This window comes from Bos taurus, chromosome 13, assembly GCF_002263795.3.
Source record: "Bos taurus isolate L1 Dominette 01449 registration number 42190680 breed Hereford chromosome 13, ARS-UCD2.0, whole genome shotgun sequence".
NCBI classification, from domain to species: Eukaryota; Metazoa; Chordata; class Mammalia; order Artiodactyla; family Bovidae; genus Bos; species Bos taurus.
In genome coordinates, this window is record NC_037340.1 from 44711572 (window position 1) to 44731368 (window position 19797).

Here is a 19797-nt window from a genome sequence, read left to right on the forward strand (position 1 = left end):
ACCTTTTGTTGGCAAAAGAAGAGGAAGACACAAAAGGAATTTATGCAGAGCAGTTTCTTAACTATTGAAAACAGGGAGATGTTCAGACTGAAGAGTTAAGCAAAATTACTGAATACTGAATACCCTTCAAGACAGGAGGATGTAGAGAAGACAAGTTAAAATGACCTGCTAGAAAAGAAACATATAATTTTACCAGTTAAAACAGTCCCTTCTCAGACTTTCTGGTGGCACAGTGGGTAAGAATCCACCTGCCACTGTAGGGCATGCAAGTTCAATCCCTGGTCCAGGAAGATCCCACATACCACAGAGCTATTAAGCCCGAGCACTGCAACTATTGATCCAGTGCTCTAGAGCCCAGAAGCTGCAACTGCTGAGCCTGCGTGCTGCCAACTGCTGCATCCTGCACGCCCTAGAGCCTGTGCTCCGCAACAAGAGAAGCCACGGTAAGAGGAAGCCCGTGCACCGCAATGAGAAGTAACCCCTGCTTGTCACGACTAGAAAAAGCCTGCATGCAGCAATGAAGACCCAGCACAGCCAAAAATAAATAGAATATTAAAGTTCCTGCTCATTCTATTAATAGAAATTATAAACCAGAATGAATAGAAAGAAGTCAGTCTGAGAAGGCTGATCTGTGCTCTGGGAGCTCAGTGCTTTGCCAGTGTGGAAGTGCAACAGACAGGACTTATGGGCGGGAGGAGGGAGGCATGGCACACAGAGGGCACTCCACCAAGATACCAGGTGGTGAGAGGGAAGAAGGACAGCAGTGGAGGAGACCTAGGCGCTAGCCGTGATGGAAGTTGAATGCGACACCTTTAATGAGCCTTCCAGAAGCTGCTTCCCAGATGACTTCCTCTTAACACCTCTGGGGTCACTGCTACTACCTAGGGTGACCGTATGCTTTGTCAGACTAAGAACACTTTTGAAAGAACCATGTAAAAAATTACTGATAATTGTGACAGTTTATCAGGCTGAAGAAGATGCTAGCACGGGCCAACCATAAACTATGGCTGACACCACCCCTAGGAGGTGAGGAATGTAGTCTTTGAATTGAGCAGTTTGCTGCCCCATATAAACCACCTGCTTTATGAGTAAAAGAGAAAGGAAGATGGCCATTGGGTACATGACAGGCAGTCCTGCCACCAAACCCACCTCCAGCAGTGTTTTATAGATGACTGAAAATTGGTTGCTTAATATCATTCATTTGTGCCTTCTTCCCTGTTAAGGAAACAGCCCGATCAGTCCCTAACATTTTAGTCTGAATGACAACACTTTTGTGTCTTCTGACTGGTGAAAGCCTGAAAGCCTGCTGTTCACAGGGATCAGAGAGACAAGGGTTTCCATAGATGCAAACTCAAGGTGTGGATGGGAGGAGGCTGTGGAATGGATTCCCAGATGGAGGAGAGGATGGGCAGGGTTACACACACTTTCACTTACAAACCCTCCAGCTGATTTCAGGTGGAGAAGACTGAGGCTGCCAGTTTGGGACGAAGTTAATCTGACAGCTACAGCACTACAGGCAGTTGGGATATTAGTTTAATAGGGGTGCCATGTGAAACATTGACAGCCGTGGGCAGAAATAATGAATCAATCTGATGGATCTGTAATCCAATTAGAAATGATGATTATCCAGCTTGTCTTTTCTCCTGCTCATTAGGATAAGTGGTGCCCTCTTGGGTGAAGAGCTCTGTGTAAAAAAAGCATGAAAGGCAGCATGTAAAGTCACATGGATCTCTGGCCAAAGACAGGGCCTGGTCCTGCTGGGAGGGGAGGGGGCATTTTCTGCTCCCAGGACTGGCAGTTCTGCTGGGAGCTGACAGGAGACACTTAGGACCTAGACTCTAAGTGGTGCGGCTCCTCACTTGAGCAGGAATGTTTGGCTCAGAGGTTTCCCAACTGATTCAGTATTTAGATGACAGGTTGGGAACAGTCAGGCCCTACAGCTCCTGATGAGGTCCCTAAAAGCATGCACTACCAGGAACAGATTTCTCTGGACAAGACAGTGCACCTGAATCTGACTCGGGCCTCTGAGTGACTTCCAGTTTACGAGAACGTGAGGTCAAGGAACAGCTAAAGTACACCATGAAGAGACAGATCTAGAATGTGGGGTTTTTCCAGCAGCTCAACTGGTTCCTTTAACATGTCAGGGCCATGAAAAGAAGGGTGAAAAGGAGGTGTTGGTCTAAGTTAGAATGTACCAGAGAATCATGTTTACCTGTTACTGAGTGGGTGTTGTTCAACCTTAGTTTGAAAAAAAGAAAACTCTTAAAAATATCTTATTGAAATTATTTTTGAAATTAGAATATGGATTGTATGTTAGATCTTAACAAGGAATCATTAATTTTGTTAGGTATAAAAATAACATTGTGTTTATGTTAAACAGTTCTCTTTTTAAGAGATGCGTGGGAAAGTGTTTAGGAATTAAATGATGATGTCTCTGATTTGCTTTAAAATGCGTCAAAAAAGAAAGAAAAAAAAAAGGAGGGTAGCTTAAGTAAGTGTGGCCACATTTGGGGCAGTGATCCGTTTGAGAAATAGGCCTCTGCAGGTTCATTGTACTAAGTGTTCAGCTTTGGCGTATTTAGAAATTTTTCATTAAAAATTCAGCAAACATAGCTTTTAACAAGAATTCTCAGTTATCTGTATTATGTGTTTTATTAGCCATTTGCCAGATTCCTCACACTAACAATTGTTTATGGTCAGAATGGCTGACGTGAACTTTCTGAATGACTGTGGAGGGCAATTTTGTCAAGGGGACTCATTTTCAAAAATGCAGAGTGACAGGGTTATACTTTGTCCTTATGGAATGTGTAAGTTCTAGGTTTCTATATCTGTGCAGCTCGAGGCAGAACTTAAGGAGATCTGGATGGTTCACCTACCAAATTGAGTGGTTGGAGGCATAGATTTGCTTCACAGAATTCTTTACGTGGCTTGAATGTTGGTGGCCTGACTCAGAGAACTAGTAGCATGTGTATTTCTATAATATACACATATATGTGTGCATATGCGTATACATACACATTAATGTTCTTATGGAAACCTGGGGGTAATGTCCCACCTGAGAGTGTACCTCTCTGCTTCTATAAACACCAGCAGAAAGTCAGCCCAGTTCAGCCCTGGTGAGAGCTGGTGTCAGAACCCAGTTGACAGAATCTCTGAGTCCTGCCCAGTGGCCCTGGATGACCTTTGTTTTCACTGCGCCTCAGTTTGCTTCTTTATGGCATGAATGTGATAATACCACAGATTTCTCCTGCTGTGAGCAATGGTGCTTTACCATATGTGCAACACCCAGGGAGTGCCAGCACTAGGAATGAGAATTCTCTGCTCCTGAGAGCCCTCAGAACTGCTCTGAAATCTTAGATTTCAATTTTATTGGGTTGTAGTTTTCATACGACAGAACTTTAGGATTCCAGTCCTGTCAAGATCTACCTCGGGGTGCCCTGTGCTCCTCTGCACTTCTTCCATCCTCTGTGCCTTCCTGGCCCCTGGTCACCGCACGTCTACTGTCTGTTATTTAAATGAGTTTGGCTTCAGCTGGAATTGGCTTTAGGAAGCACTACTACCAATAAAACTAGTGGCAGTGATGGAATTCCTGCTGAGCTATATGAAATACTAAAAGATGATGGTGTTAAAGTGCTGCATTCAGTATATCAGCAAATTTGGAAAACCCAGCAGTGATCACAGGCCTGGAAAAGGTCAGTTTTCATCCCACTCCCAAAGAAGGGCAGTGATAAAAAATGTTCAGACTACCAGATAATTGTGCTTCCTTCCCATGCTAGTAAGGTTATGCTCAAAATCCTTCAAGCTAGACTTCAGCCGTACTTGAATTGAGAACTTCCACATATACAAGCTAGGTTTAGAAAAGGCATAGGAATCAGAGATCAGATTGCCAGCATTCATTGGATTATAGAAAAAGCAAGGGAATTAAAAAAAAAAAATCTACTTCTCTTTGACTACTTGAAAGCCTTTGACTGTGTAGATCACAACAAACCGTGAAAGATTCTTAAAGAGTTGGAAATACCAGACCATCTTAACTATCTCCTGAGAAACCTATACACAGATTAAAAAGCAACAGTTAGGAGCTTACCTGAAACAATGGACTGGTTCAAAATTGGAAGACGAGTACGACAAGGCTATATATTGTCATCCTGTTTATTTAACTTCTATGTAGAGTGCATCATGTGAAATGCTGGACTGGATGAGTTACAAGCTGGAATCAAGATTTCAGGGAGAAATATCAGCAACCTCAAATATGCAGATGATACCACCCTAATGGCAGAAAGCAAATAGGAACTAAAGAGCCTCTTGATGAGGTTGAAAGAGGAGAGTGAAAAAGCTGGCTTAAAACTCAACACTCAGGCGAACGGCGAGCAGCGGCGGCGGCGCGGAGAAGCGCAGCGGAGATTTTGCTGGTTTCGGACCCCAGCGGCCGGATGGTGAAATCCTCCCTGCAGTGGATCCTCAACAGCCACTGCTTCGCCAGAGAGAAGGAAGGGGATAAACCCAGAAAAAAAAAAAAAAAAAAAAAAAACAACTCAACATTCAAAAAACGAAGATCATGGCATCCAGTCCCATCACTTCATGGCAAATGCAGAAAAAGTGGAGGCAATGAAAATGAAAGGATTTTCTTTCCTTGGGCTCCAAAATCACTGCAAATGGTGACCACAGCTATGAGATTAGAAGATGCTTGCTTCTTGGAAGGAAGGCTATGACAAACCTAGACAATGTATTAAAAAGCAAAGGCATCACTTTGCCAACAAAGGTCTGTACAGTCAAAGCTATGATTTTTCCAGTGTTATTTATGGATGTGAGAGTTGGATCATTAAGAAGGCTGAATGCCAAAGAATTGATTCTTTTCAACTCTGGTGCTGGAGAAGACTCTTGAGAGTTTCTTGGACTGCAAGGAGATAAAACTAGTCAATCCTAAAGGAAATCAACCCTGAAAACTCACTGGAAGAACTGATGCTGAAGCTCCAATACTTTGGCCACCTGATGCCAAGAGCCACCTCATTGGCAAAGACCCTGATGCTGGGAAAGATTGAAGGCAAAAGGAGAAGGGGACAACAGAGGATGAGACGGTTGGATGGTATCACCAATTTAATGGACATGAATTTGGGCGAACTCTAGGACGTGGTGAAGGACAGGGAAGCCTGGTGTGCTGCAGTCCATGGGGTCAGACATGATTTAGTGACTGAACAGCAACAAGAATCTTATACAAACAAGTTATACAGAGGGTGTGATCTTTTGTTTCTGGCTTCTTTCATTTATGGAAAGTACTGCAGTCCACTCATGCTGTTGCATGTTATCAGTAGTTTGTTGTTTGTTTCAGTCAGCGACTTGTATTCCACTGTATAGATAGATATGTATTAGCTTATTCATACACTCACAACTTGACAGATGATTGGGTGGTTTCCATTTTGGGCCTGTTTAGTTTTATAGGAAAATTCCGAACTGCTCCGCAAGGCGACTGCACCATCTGCATTCCAACATGTGCAAGTTCCAGGAGCTCCACATCCCAGCCTGCCCTTGGATGGTCAGCATTTTGTGTGTTGGTTCATTTGATGGATTCTCTGATAGGTGGTATCTCCTTGTGGTTTAAATTAGCCTTTTTGTAGTGACAATGTGGATCATCTTCACATGCTTCTCACCATCCTGTGTCTGCTTGGGTTGAAGTGTTTGATCAAATCTCTTGCGTTTTCTGTTAAGTTTGGCATTTTTATTATAAATATTTTCTCCAAATCTGTGCTTGTGATTTCATTGTTATAATAATGCAGAGGTTTTAAATTTTGATGTAGTCCAACTTATCAACTTTAATACTTTATAAATTATTCTCTTGTATTCTACTCATGATATCTTTGCCTATGATTGAGTCAGATGTACAGAATACACATGTGTGAAATACTGAGTCTTTCGACCTGTATTATTTTTTATTTAACTCACCTTTACTTTTTATAGCAATGTTGGATAGTTTCCAGTATGTAGTTTCTACACATTTTTGTTAATGTATCCTTTAATATTTCACTGTTTGGATATTATTGTCAGTAACATTAAAACAGATTTATTCTCATTGTTCATTGCTAACATATAGAATTACAAGTCATTTTCAAGTATTAATCTTCTACCCTGTGACCTTGTAAAATTATTTATTTATTTGAGAATGGTTTTAAAGGTATTCTTAGCAATTATTTTTCTTGACAGTCACCTGTGATTAAATAAAGTTGTGCTCTTCCTTCCCAGTCTGTTTACCTTATATTTATTTTATTTTCTCTTAGCTCAGGTTAATACCTACAGTAAAATGAATAGAAGGGCTTGAGAGCAGATTTCTTAGACTTGTTCTTGACCATATAGGGAAATAATTCCATCATGACAGTAAATATGATTTTAGTTGTTGGTTTTCCATAAATGTCCTTTATCATATTAATGAAGTTCCATTTTGTTCCTAGTTTGTTGTTTGTATTTATTGTTAATTAATGTTAAATTTTGTCAAGGTTTTTTATGCATCTGTTGAGCTGATCATATGATGTTTATCTTTTATTTTGTTAGTATGGTGAATTACATTGATTTTTGATTGATGAACCAATCTTGCATTTTTGTGATTAATCCCAGTTGGTCATGATGTACTGTCCTTTTTACATACTGATGGATTTGATTTGCAAATATTTATGAAGATATTTGCAGATATGCTCATGTGAAATATTGATTTATGGTTTTCTCATCTTTTTTATTATTATTTGGTTTTATGTCAAGATACTACTGGATTCATAAGATGGGTTGGGATATAATCCTGTTTACACACATTTTTTAGAGGGTTTGCATAGAATTGGTATTATTCCTTCTCATTTTTCATGGCACTCACTAGTAAATCATTTGAGCTTAGAGTGTTCTTTGTGGAAAGTTTTTAATTACAAAACAAAATTCTTAGTGGATATGTAGTTAGTCATATTTTCTATTTTTTCTTATATCATTTTGTTAAATAACTTACATTTTCAAGGAATTTGTCCATTTCACCTAAAGTCTTGAATATATGGGCATGAAGTTTTCATAAGATTTCTTTGTACTTGTTCTGTAGTATATCTTCAGTAGTTATATTATTGTAGTTTGCTACAAGTAACTGACTTCTTGGACAAGAAGAAGGGATGAATAAACTTCTCATTCAGACTTAAAAGAAATTTCCAGTAAAAAGTCAATTAGAAATGTTCATTTCTGAAAATTTTTAGGTAAATCAGTTAAATAAACAGAATAGAGACTAAAGTGGGGAAAGGGTGGGGGACTGATGGGATTGCAGAGAGGAAGGAGGGCACTGCACAGATTAGCAGGGAGGCTCCAGGAAGACAGAACCCCGCCAGAGCTCTTGGGAGCGGCCAGAGTGTTTGAAGAAGTTTAAGAGGGGTGACTGCAGTGTCCAGGTGACGGGTGCGTCCCTGAAGGGGGATGTCATGCCATCAGAGTCTGCATCTCCTTTGAATGCAGCTTCAACAGAATTTGCCCACAAAGTCTGCAAGTGCGATGGAAAGAAGGCAGGACTGGGACAAAGAGTATTGTGCTTTCACATGGTCTCTGTCACTAACTGGCTGTGTGACCATGGCTGATCACAGAGCTTCTCTGTGACAGAATTGAAATTGAACTTTGGAGTGACTCTCAGTATCTTCGCATATTAGATAGTGATAATAGCAAGCCGGTGTATGGTGCTACCTGGGTGCCGAATATGGTTCTTAGCTACACATTTGTTACCTGATCTATTCCGTACTGTGATTTTTTTGAGGCATATCATATTTTTCTAATTTAGAGGCAACAATACAGGAACATAGAGGTGAAGTGATTTGTCTGAGGTTATATAAGTAGGACACAATCAAGCCAGGATTTGAATTCTGCCTTGTAATGTTGTGTGAACAGGTAATAAAGGGCATAGAGAGGCTCTAGGGTTTGATGAAAACATGTTGATACACAGTTTACATACATGGTAGTTTCTGAAGCTGTAATTTAACAATACTAGATGTGTTGCTCTGATGGTGGTAAGAACAGAAGGAGCAGGTGATAAAGGAGACCACATGCACATCTGATGGACTTACACCAAAATGTGTTTCTTTCCATCTCTGAAGGTGTTACAAGTATGTGACTAATTCTACATTGACAAAACTTTTTTTTGTCTCAGAAAATCAATATACTATTTTTCTAGGCTGTAGTTTGACAAGGACCTGTGACCTGAGAATCAGATTACTTAAAATCAATCCTGGCTTCCCGCTGGCTAAGCGTGTTGTACATAGCCACGCAGAACATCTCAGGTTCTCTCTCCATTTTCAGAAGGCACTACAAGACCTTTCAGAAGGTCTTGGTACTACCTTCCCAGAGTGCAGAGCGCACACAGAGTGAAGGTCTGCGAGCACTCAGGCCTCTGCTCACATGCCATCTAAATACTAAACAGCACAGGTCTCCTGTGTTGTGCAGTTCTCCAAGAAACCCCATTTGACACACCTCCAAGGATACAGGTAAAATTTTATGGTGTGAAAATATTAGTATCTTTTGTCTTCTCATTTTCTTGATCTGTTACAGAGTTTCTCCAAGAGTTAAAGCATAGGTCACTGCTTAGTTCAGCTTTATTGGTTTTCTTGAGCCACAGGACATCCAAGAAGCAGGTAGGATGGTGCAGCACCCAGCTGTACTCCAGCCCTCTGAGCTCTGTGCCCATCGGATTGTGTTATCTGATTCTCCAGCTCCCCACACTCTGGAAGAACAGCACGGGATGTAATATGCCTGATTGTTTAAGGGGAACTGGTTGGTGTAAGGGGAGTAGCAAAAGAAGTCATTGGGAAAAACTGATCAGAAAAGAAAAAGAGGAACATAGTTTAAATACCCTGTCAGTGAAATAAAACAAAGCAGGCATTCCCAAGCCAGAGCCGCCAGTGTGGGTAGAGTAGGGAGGGATTCTGAAAACAGCATGTTCCCCTCTATCGTGATGTGTGTAGCCTCAGTCACTGCCTCCACTGCTCCTTTTTGGGGACAGGTGGAGAGAAGGGCGGCCATGAACCTTTTCCTGTGGAATTTTATCCAAATTCTCAGCACACACCTCCCCAGTTAGTGCTTGAAACTGGGACAAGAAAATCTTAGACTTTCCTGTGGAACAGAGACGACAAAGGCTTTTATCTAGGAGGTAAATTATTAATCATTGTGATATATCTCCCTTGACATCAAAGAAGCCATAAAAATCAATTTATCTTGATCAGGTGGTGGCCTGACTCTGTGATGTAGGTCAGTCTTGGACTGGACACTCTGAAACCACCAACAGGATGGAACACATGAGTGTGCTTCAGAAGGAGAAGTTCTCCTGTGCCTGCAGAGTAAGAGGAAGAAGGGCAGTGGGCGAGGCTGGCAGGGGCGGCCGGAGAGCACAGCCGCTCCCTACTGAACCATGGCATCATACCTACAGTTGTGGGTGTGGAATGAAGTGATGAGAGCCCCCTGGGAGGCACTGAATGCACAGCTTCTGCCTGTGGCCCCACTCCAGTCAGGAAGAAGGCAGTAGCTAGTGAGGAGACGAGGCACCATGGATCTAGCTCAATTTTGCCAATTGCAGTTGGTAAAAATTAAAACTTTCCCATAAGAGGGAGCACCAGAGTAGAAGCAGTGTATCCTGCAGATGTTTCTGAGCAGGAGAGAGGAAAGGGAAAGAATGCTTGATCCATTTCCCTTTAAAAAAAAATGCCAGTAGGCTAGTGCGGTTAAAAATAAACCTCAGCTGGATTTCCCCTTGTGCCTTGCTGCCCACTCATGTCAGTAAAAACCAGCCCTTGGAATGAAGAGCCTGTTCCCTTTGACAAATAAGCCTTGTGGCTAGCCCATGTGTTCAGAAATCAAGGTCAGGAGACAACACAAGACTCTCTGGGGGCCTGCAGAGTAGGCGCCCTGGTTCCCGAGCCTGTCCTTGGTCCCTGAGTATGTCCTCGTTGTTTGCACTCAGGGCTGCCCCCCGATGTGCAGGCACTCTGGAGAGCCAGTGGCCTACGTGGAAGCCTCGCGCTCGCTGAGATGGGGCTGCTGCTGAAGCGTGTACTATGCATGCTACAGACCACTGCAGGACACGTCCTCACCAGGCATCCTTCTGAGCTGGCTGAGTGTGTAGGGCAGGGACACTCCAACAGCAAATCTGGGTAGACAGGGATCCTAGTGGTCAGCAGCACTGAGCTCAGTGGTCATCCCAGGCCCACCCTGGGGGAGTCAGCGCCTGGATTCAGATCACTGGTCACCACTTTGCAGTTTCCCCCCCATAACAAGTGGGCCTGATGGATGTAAAGGTTGGTATGTCGTGTGGCCCCTCGCTGACTATATGGCAGTTACTGCTGCTGGGGTCCAAGTCATCAGAACTCTGAGCTCAGTGGATATAAACTCAGTGCTAGCTTGAGCTCACAGATTGTGCAAGTTGGGGGTTGACGTGGGCAGAAGGCTTCTCAGTGTGCATATGGGAGAGGTGGCCCGTCCCAGGGCCAGAGTTGTCTCTTCTCACAGGTTGCGGCTTTGCCCCTGGCGGCTTGGACCTCAGCTGAGCTCTTGGCAGTTGTTGTAGGCTGAGTTACGTCAACACCAAATTTGTGTGTTGAAATTGTAAACCCTAGGACTTCAGAATGTGACTTTAGAGATAGAGTCATTAAGGAGGAGATTAAGTTAAAATGAGGTTGTGTGATTGGCCCTAGTCCAGCAGGACTGGTGTGTTTGTAAGAAGAGATGAGGACACAGATGCACACAGCCATGCAGAAGACATAGGGAGAAGGCATGCTTTCAGTGCCATCCAAAGCTGGTGATCCTCCCTATAAACAGCAAGCCTGGAACTCTCTCCTGAATCCAGACTCTTGTATCAAGTTGCATAGTCACATTTCCACCTGAATCTTATATATCTCAAACCAGATATGATCAATACAAGGTCAGTCTTTCTCCTGAGATATTTGTTGTTTGTTGCTGCATAACTGTATTACCACCAATTTAACAGGTAACACAACACACATTTATTATCTCTGTGGGTCAGGACTCTGGGCCCAGATTTGCTGGGTTTTAATCCAGGTGTTAGAGCTGTGGTCTCACCTGAGGCTCACCCAGGGGCATCTGCTTCTCATCTTCTCTGGGGCTGGCTGCGTTCAGTTCCTTCCAGAACTCTGGACTGAGGACCTGTGCTTCTTGTTGGCAGTCAGCTGGTGGCTGCCCTCATGTTCCTGCCACATGGCAGCTCACAGCCCGGTGACTTGCTTCTTCAAGGCCAACAAGAGGGAGTCTTCTAACAGGTCGAGTTCAGTTTCCTGGGCTTAATCACATGCCCACAGTCACCCGTATCCGGCTGTACTCTGTTGATTAGAAGGAACTTACAGGGCCCCCACACTGGAAGAAGGAGGATACAGGGTGTGAATGCTGGGAGGCAGCAGCCACGGGGCCACCCCCGAGCTGGCCTTCACACCTTAAAAACACTCTCCTCCCATAGTTTCCCACCTCAGCTGAGGGAAGCCTGACCTTCCAGTTGCTTGGCAGAATTCCAAGCCTTCCCCACACTTACGACCCACATCAAGTCTATCAGCAGATGGAGCTGATGCTGCTTTAGGGCGGTGCCCAAAACATGACTGTTCCCACCTGCTGTGGTCCCTTTGGTTCCAGCCCACCATGTCCCCCCAGGTTTGCTGCAGGAGGATGGCCTCTTGACTGTTCCTTCCTCCTGCCCTTGCTTCTTCAGAAAGCTTCAGAACTACAGGTAGTCAAGTGCTATGAAGTGCACATCAGGAGTGGATGAAACCGTTTCCTGTCCACACCCTCCAGTGACTTGCGTTGAGTCCAAGTCTTCACAGAAATTCAGAGCCTCCCCCTCCAGCTCTGCTCCTCCTCACAGTCCCCTGACTGTCCCCTCACAGCGGGCAGTTCTCCTTCCTTCTGCCCCGAGCTTCCTGTCTCCTGCTCTTTGCTCTGAGGCATCCTCCTCCCAGGGGTCTTTCTTAAGCGTCCTTTTAAAATGTCAGTGCCCGCCTGACACGCTCTGTCCCTCTTCCCTGCTTGTGTATGAACTAGAGAAAAAGTACAGTCTCACGTGCCTCCAGGATGTGCAAGGCTGCCTCCCCCGGGTCTCTGGCCTCACCAGCCCCACCCCTTGGCTTCGCAAGTGGGCCTCAGGTATTCACCTGAAAAATTCCATTAGGATGCGTTCAGGTGTGACCTCAGACTCTCCAAGCCACATAAAGCTCCTCTCATGGGTATTGCCATGAATTTCCTTCACTATAAAATATCTCCTTAGCAGTACTGTTAGTTCACTGAGGAATGTAAATTAAATGAGTCACTATTTGAAATGTGCTTAGACAGGGCCTGCAAGTGGAGGATGAGAATAATTGTTTAAAAATTAAATGCAAACAACTGCGTCTTTCATCTGTATACCCTGTTCAAGGACCCTCTTCCAGTCAGTGAGAAATTTAAGGCAAAGAAGGAAGCTGACAAAACAGAGATGAAAATAACAGAAAAAGAAGTAATTGTGCAGCCATGAAAGGGTAATTTTTAGAACATGTTTCAGTACACGCTCTTCCATTGCCTTCAGTGTCCTCCTAGCCCCAGCCTCCCAGCCCCACCTCAGATTTCCTGAAGAAATATTCTCCAAAGCTCTTAAAAGAGCCTCTCTCCCTGGTTTAAGGGCCCGAGCCCCGTTCAGACACTCTTATCCATAATGTGTACTGTGGGCTTATTTTGTAGAAAAGCCTTCACTTCAGACAGATTTATACTGATAGCTTCTCAAGTGCTTAGGAACAATTAATTTTCCCAGGCAGGTGAAGTGATATACCTATAATCCTGTTTGTTCATTTGCTGATCTGATTATTTTTGCAGTGCAGGCCTTGTTGGAATGATCACAGTGGGGTCTGGAGTAATAAGGTTTTTCAGTATCTTTAATTATGTGTAAACGTGTCAAGATAATAATGCCCTCATTTAGGGTAGGACAAAGAGAATTAATTAAATGTGAAAAAGTGAGACACGGAGGTCAGATGTAGGATAGGACTTCCTGTCTGTGAATGTGGCTTCACACCCAGGGTGGTGCCGGAGGTGGATTAGGATGCGTGCAAACCTTCGTAGATGAGTTCTGTTTATATTTGTCTGGCTTCACAGCCCGCAGTGTCCTGGAGGCCCCAGTTATGGAAGATCTCTCAAGGACCACATGCACACCAAGGTGCTCCAGGTTTATGATTTCATTACAGTTATTTTCTGAAGAGAGGAATAGTGAGGTGGTTTAGAGAAAGGTATACAGCAAGGTTCATATCTAAATGGAATGCCTGAAAATGAATATTCTAGGAACTATCCATTGCTTTTGTGCTAAATTTGCTTTTTTTTAAATGAACCCAAATTAGACTTTCTTTCACATCTAAAAATGCTTTCCAGCGTGGGCTCATCCTTTCTCTCCATTCTTTTGATGAATTTCTGTGACTGTACCAATCATTAAGAAAACCTTGCTTTTTAAAGAAACAGGGCATCCTTAGCTCTTGAGCAACTTTGCCAGGCACGGGAGGGAAGGATGTTGTTCCTTTGGCAGCAACTCCCATCTGCCTGGCCTCTGCCCCCTCAAATGGAAAATGGGTTAATTAGTTAATTAGAGGCCTGGTGTTCCCCTCATGGAAGCTGTTACACCCGTCTAGTATGTCTTAGGAAGCCACACCAGTTCTCACGCCTGCAAGACACTTTGTGAATATTTATACCAGGTTAGCGGCCTATCTGCTGTAGCAGCTGGACCAGGCTCCTCCTTTCAAACTCTGCTCTTATGGAACCACCCAGCGACATCCAGCTATATGCCCAGGGATATATTAATGCACCAGGTACTGTGAGGTCACATCCTCCACCTGTCCTTTGTGCATTTCTCTGACTGTAGAACTCTTCTCAGTACATGGAGCTGTTATAAACCCTTCTGAAAGATCTGATCCCAGTCCACCTACCTAACCCCATGTGCTGTTACCAGATAGATACCAGAAAGATTTTTATTGGCAATATAGCCACGGTGAAATTATTGGATAGTGAAGCAGGATAATATTTTTATGTATAAATACAGTTGTGGGCTATTTAAACCCAGGGATATGTGCCAAGTGTGGACATGTTTGCCAGGACCAAATGTCAAAGGCCATTTGTCAGGGACCAGCGTGCTCCAGGGCATTTTTGATAGGACCAGATCTCCAAGACCTTCTGGTGTCTCCTAACCTGTGACTCTCAACTTTCTGACTCCAGTCGTAACCTTCTCTACCCACTTTTATTCAGTTGCCTATTTGGCAGATCTACTTACATGTTTATCAGCATCTTAAACTTACCAGAATGTTGTCTTGTCACTCCGTCTTCCCCATCTCAGAACACACATCAGTAAACATAGTTGCTGAAGCTTAAACAGTGGAAACAACATGCTTCTAGAACCTCTCTCAAATCCCCCTTCCTCCCATCTTTCCTTCAGATACAGCATCATCTCTCCCTGAACCCCCTAACATTGTTTCTTACAGGGTCTTCTTTATTTATTCTTTCTGCATACCTTTCTCCACACAGCCACCGAGGTGAGCTACAAAAAAAATTATAATCAGATAATACCACCTTCTTCTCATATCCTTCCAGTGGCTTCTGCTTATTTGTACCTAAGTGGTCCTATATGATGGGGCACCCACCCTCTCCCACCTGTGTTCTTTTCCCACCATCCTTGCTCACTTAGTGTTCACACTGGACTTTTTGGTGTTTCTAAAACAGCTTAAACTCCTTCTTAGATTGTTGTTGTTCCGTCTCTAAGTTGTGTCTGACTCTGCGACCCCATGGACTGCAGCATGCCAGACTTCCATTCTTCACTAGCACCTGGAGCTTGCTCAAATTCATGTCCACGGAGTCGGTGATGCCATCCAACCATCTCATTCTGTGTCACCCCCTTCTCCTCTTGCCTTCAATCTTTCCCAGCATCAGGGTCTTTCCCAGTGAGTCAGCTCTTCACACCAGGTGGCCAAAGTATTGGAGCTTCAGCATCAGTCCTTCCAATGAATATTCAGGGTTGATTTCCTTTAGGATTAACTGGTTTGATCATCTTGCTGTCCAGGGGATTCTCAAGAATCTTCTACAGCACCACAGTTTGAAAGCATCAATTCTCTAGCACTCAACCTTCTTAATGCTCCAACACTCAAATCCGAACATGACTACTAGAGAAACCCCAGCATTGACTATATGGGCCTTTGTTGGCAAAGTGATATCTTTGCTTTTTAATGCATTGTCTAGGTTTGTTGTAGCTTTCCTTCCAAAGAGCAAGTGTCTTCAAAAGTCATGGCTGCTGTCACCATCCACAGTGATTTTGGAGCCCAAGTAAAGAAAATCTGTCACTGTTTCTGTTTTTTTCCCCATCTGTTTGCCATGAAGTGATGGGACCAGATGCAGTGATCTTAATTATTTGGAATGTTGAGTTTTAAGCCAGCTTTTTCACTCTCCTCTTTCACTTTCATTAAGAGACTCTTTAGTTCCTCTTCACTTTCTGCCATTAGAATGGTATCTGAGGTTGTTGGTATTTCTCCTGGCAATCTTCATTCCAGTTTGTGATTCATCCACCCTGGCATTTCACATGATGTACTCTGCATGTAAGTTCAATAAACAGGGTGACAAAATACAGCCTTGATGTACTCCTTTCCCAATTTTGAACCAGTCCATTGTTCCATGTCTGGTTCTAACTCTTGTTTCTTGATCTACATGCTTGGTATTCAGGTTCGAGCCTTTAAATGAGTCATGTGGCTGACTCTTGTCAGGGCTTGGTTTCATGTCACCTCGAAGAGGGTCCCTTCTGCATGACATAGTCTAAAGCAGTCTGCTGAATCGTTGTCATTGCTTCTCTGTTTTTAACATGTCACCGCTCTGCTTCTGACATTGAAGTTTTCATTTGTCTGTTGTCCTTCTTTCTCCCTTCTAATGGAAGCTCCTTGAGTTGGACTGCCCTGCCTACTCGTCATGACAGCCCTGGAATCCAGAATAGTGTCTCATATTACCAGAGGCTCACAAATTGTGTAGAGAGTGAGTGGATGAAATGATGACTATTTCTTCAATTTAAGTAGAATCCAAAGTTGGATAAACACAGGAGAGAAGGATAACCTTCACTCATGTTCTGCTTTTGACAGTCAGTCCCTAACTCAGCCATATTTTCACCTCTCTCTCTCTCACCCCCTCCCTTCCCCCATCCACATACATGCAGACTCATGTATCTATTTGTATGTGGTATATTTTTTATGGCTTTCCATGCTGTATTGAATACCCAGTGTATTAAGACCACAGTCTTAAAACAGTGTCCTGATCATGTGTAAACTTATAAGAGACAGATCATAGTATATGATACCTACAAGTAAGAGGGAAGACGTTGACTTGTAAGAGGGAAAGAATGCCTGATTTTTTAAAAAAGCAGAGAATGGAGCAGAGGAGCAAAGTCTGCTTGATTACTGATCCATTTCATCTCCTTTTCCTTTCTGAAAGATTTCCAGAAACCATGGGATTTCAAAGTCATGTTCTTCTGTACTTGGAAATTCTGAATGATATAAATAATTCTCAGTAGGAAATAAAATGACTGATATACATAAATAGGAAAGAAATGTTCTTGGATTGATATTTCCAGAAGTTTTCCAAACCAGCTTGTCATTTTGGCCTAAGAGCATATAATCAGAATTCCCATCGGCTGACTCAGGCCAGTTAGGGCAAAAACAATGGCAGTTTCAACCTCTTCTCACATTGCTGAAACATGTAGATGATCTCTGAGAATTTGGCAATGTTAGCAGCAAAGGGAAATGATCCAAACATAATACAGGTTGCAAAGGTATGGGAGAAAGAATTCTAGAATGGCGTATATTTCACCATAAGGTTGGCAGACAAAATGGAAAAATAATGACCAATAGGCATATTAAAAACTATCAAAATTAGATTCCAGACTCCACAGGGGCATCCTTATGCCACAATGGAAATATCACTTCTTCCATTGCAGAGAGAAATACTGGATGAAGAAGCAAAAATTGTGGATGAAAAATAATGGGTAGAGGAAAATTATATTCTGCTTCTTTAAATTCCTCATAGTTAAGGGTTTCTTTTATGGCAAAATGCTATTCTTAACAGCCCTTCACTTGGAAACTTTGAAGTTAGAATTGGAAATAAATTCTAGTTCGAAGACAAAAAGTAGCAATCTCTTTGCACACCTTCCCTGTAAATACCACTGTAGTAGTAAAGCAATATTTCAGAGGAAAATGTAACTCATTCTGCAGCTGTCCCTCATAGCGACACTTGGAAGGTACTGACTGGTATCACATGGCAGCCCCAGACAGCACCTGAAGAGCAGTTTATGGTGACAGCTGTTGCTCTCACCTTCCTCCTGATGTCATCTTTTTTTTTTTTTTTTAGTGAATTTATTTTTCTGTGTGTAGACATTGTTACCATTTCAGTTTATTCGTTTATAGCTTTCAGACTCACAAAATATAAAAGGAAAGAAGTTGTTAAACCAAATCCCTTAATTGTATTTCCTAGTTTGGAGAAAATATAGGCCAGATCAATAGGCAAAGGGAAGACTTGGTTAAGAAAGGTGGTGTTACAGCTCCTTGCCCTGGTCTGCCCAGGAGGACTCAGAGTACATCGTGGACTCAGGGGGTATCACAAGGGAAGGCATGTGGGGCAGTGGTGTGCACGGTGCCCCCTGTGGTGCCCGTTCTGACTCTGCCCCCAGGACACCAGCAGTCAGGTTCTGCTGTGTCTTCCCACCAGCTCGCCTGCGCCTTGGCCCCTGACAGTTGCTGCAGTTGGAGCCCTGCTGCAGCCGCACACCCTGTGCTGTCCTCTGCTCTCCTCTCAGAGGGGTCCTCATGCCCATACCTGAGACCACTCGACCCCCAGGTCTTGGTCAGCCCCCGTCTGCACAGCATTGTGCCCACTGGATCTTGACTGGGTCCCTTGCTTTGCCTGATTCACAAGTGATGCCATCTCTTGCCCCGTGGAGGGCCAGAAGGAGTTTGTTTGGGGCCGGGCTTCAGGAAGCTCCTCCAAAAGGTTGTCTTAAATGGGCTTTGTGAACGGGAGATGTGCTTATGGTAACTTAAAATATAAGTGTCCATTTTGAAGTCATACTGGAAGAATTTTGTATTTTCTGCCTCTCTGTGCTCAACTCATTTCCTGCTCTAGAGATGACCAATGTGCAGATGCTGGGGTTGAACTTCCTTTTCACATATGGAGATATTGAAAGAGTTATTATGAAATATTGAAAAGTAGTCTTACCTCCCTAATGCATGGAAATACATCTCTTCAAAGACTCATCCAGTCACATTCAGCCAAAACAAATTTATGATTTTATTTTCTTAGTAACGAGAAAAAAGAATACTTACACATTTTCTAGGTGGAAAGAAAAAATTTAATTAAGTCATTTTAATCTTTTTGTTTGTTTTATTGTGCTCAGTAAGTTTTATAAATTCTTATTATTTTGGAAATGGATACTCTGTTAGCCCCTGTGATGGTTAATTATATGTATCAACTTGAACTGGACAAGGATATGCAGATAACTGGCAAAACATTCTAAGTGTTTTGCCTTGAGAAAGATTCTGGAAGATATTAGCATCAGAATCAGTAAAGGAGATCAGTTTACAAATGCTGGAGGGCATCAACCAGTCCTTTGAGGGCTCGAATAATAGAACAAGAAGGCTGAGGAATGAGCTGAGCCAAGATGGCCATCTTCTCTTGCCCTCACACCAGAGCTCCTGGTTCTCAGGCCTTGAGACTCAAACTGAATCTCACCTCCGGCTTTCCTGGCTCTCTAGTTTGCAAAGGAAGCCTTTCTGGCCTCCGTAATCATGTAACCACCATAGTGTGATCACTCACCTAGAGCCAGACATCCTGAGATGCGAAGTCAAGTGGACCTTAGGAAGCATCACTATGAACAAAGCTAGTGGAGGTGATGAAATTCCAGTTCAGCTATTTCAAATCCTAAAAGATGATGCTGTGAAAGTGCTGCACTCAATATACCAACAAATTTGAAATATGCAGCAGTGGCCACAGGACTGGAAAAGGTCAGTTTTCATTCCAGTCTCAAAGAAGGGCAGTGCCAAAGAATGTTCAAACTACCTCACAGTTGCATTCATCTCACACACTAGCAAAGCAGTGCTCAAAATTCTCCAAGCCAGGAATCAACAGTATGTGAACCGAGAACATGCAGATGTTCAAGCTGGATTTAGAAACAGCAGAGGAACCAGAGATCAAATTGCCAATATCTGTTGGATCATCGAAAAAGCAGGGAGTTCCAAAAACCATCTACTTCTGTTTTATTGACTACACCAACACCTTTGACTGTGTGGATCACAAAAAACTGTGGAAAATTCTTCAAGAGATGAGAATACCAGATCACCTTGCCTGCCTCCTGAGAAATCTGTATGCAGGTCAAGAAGCAAAAGTTAAAACCGGACATGGAACAATGGACTGGTTCCAAATTGAGAAAAGGAGTATGTCAAGGCTGTATATTGTCACCCTGTTTACATAACTTCTATGCAGAGTACATCATGCGAAATGCCAGGCTGGATGACACATAAGCTGGAATCAAGATTGCCGGGAGAAATATCAATAACCTCAGAAATGCAGATGACACCATCCTTATGGCAGAAAGCAAAGAGGAACTAAAGAGCCTCTTGATGAAAGTGAAAAAGGAGAGTGAAAAAATTGGCTTAAAATTCAACATTCAAAAAACGAATATCATGGCATCTAGTCCCATCACTTCTTGGCAAATTGATGGGGAAACAATGGAAACAGTGAGAGACTTTATTTTCTTGGGCTTCAAAATCACTGAAGATG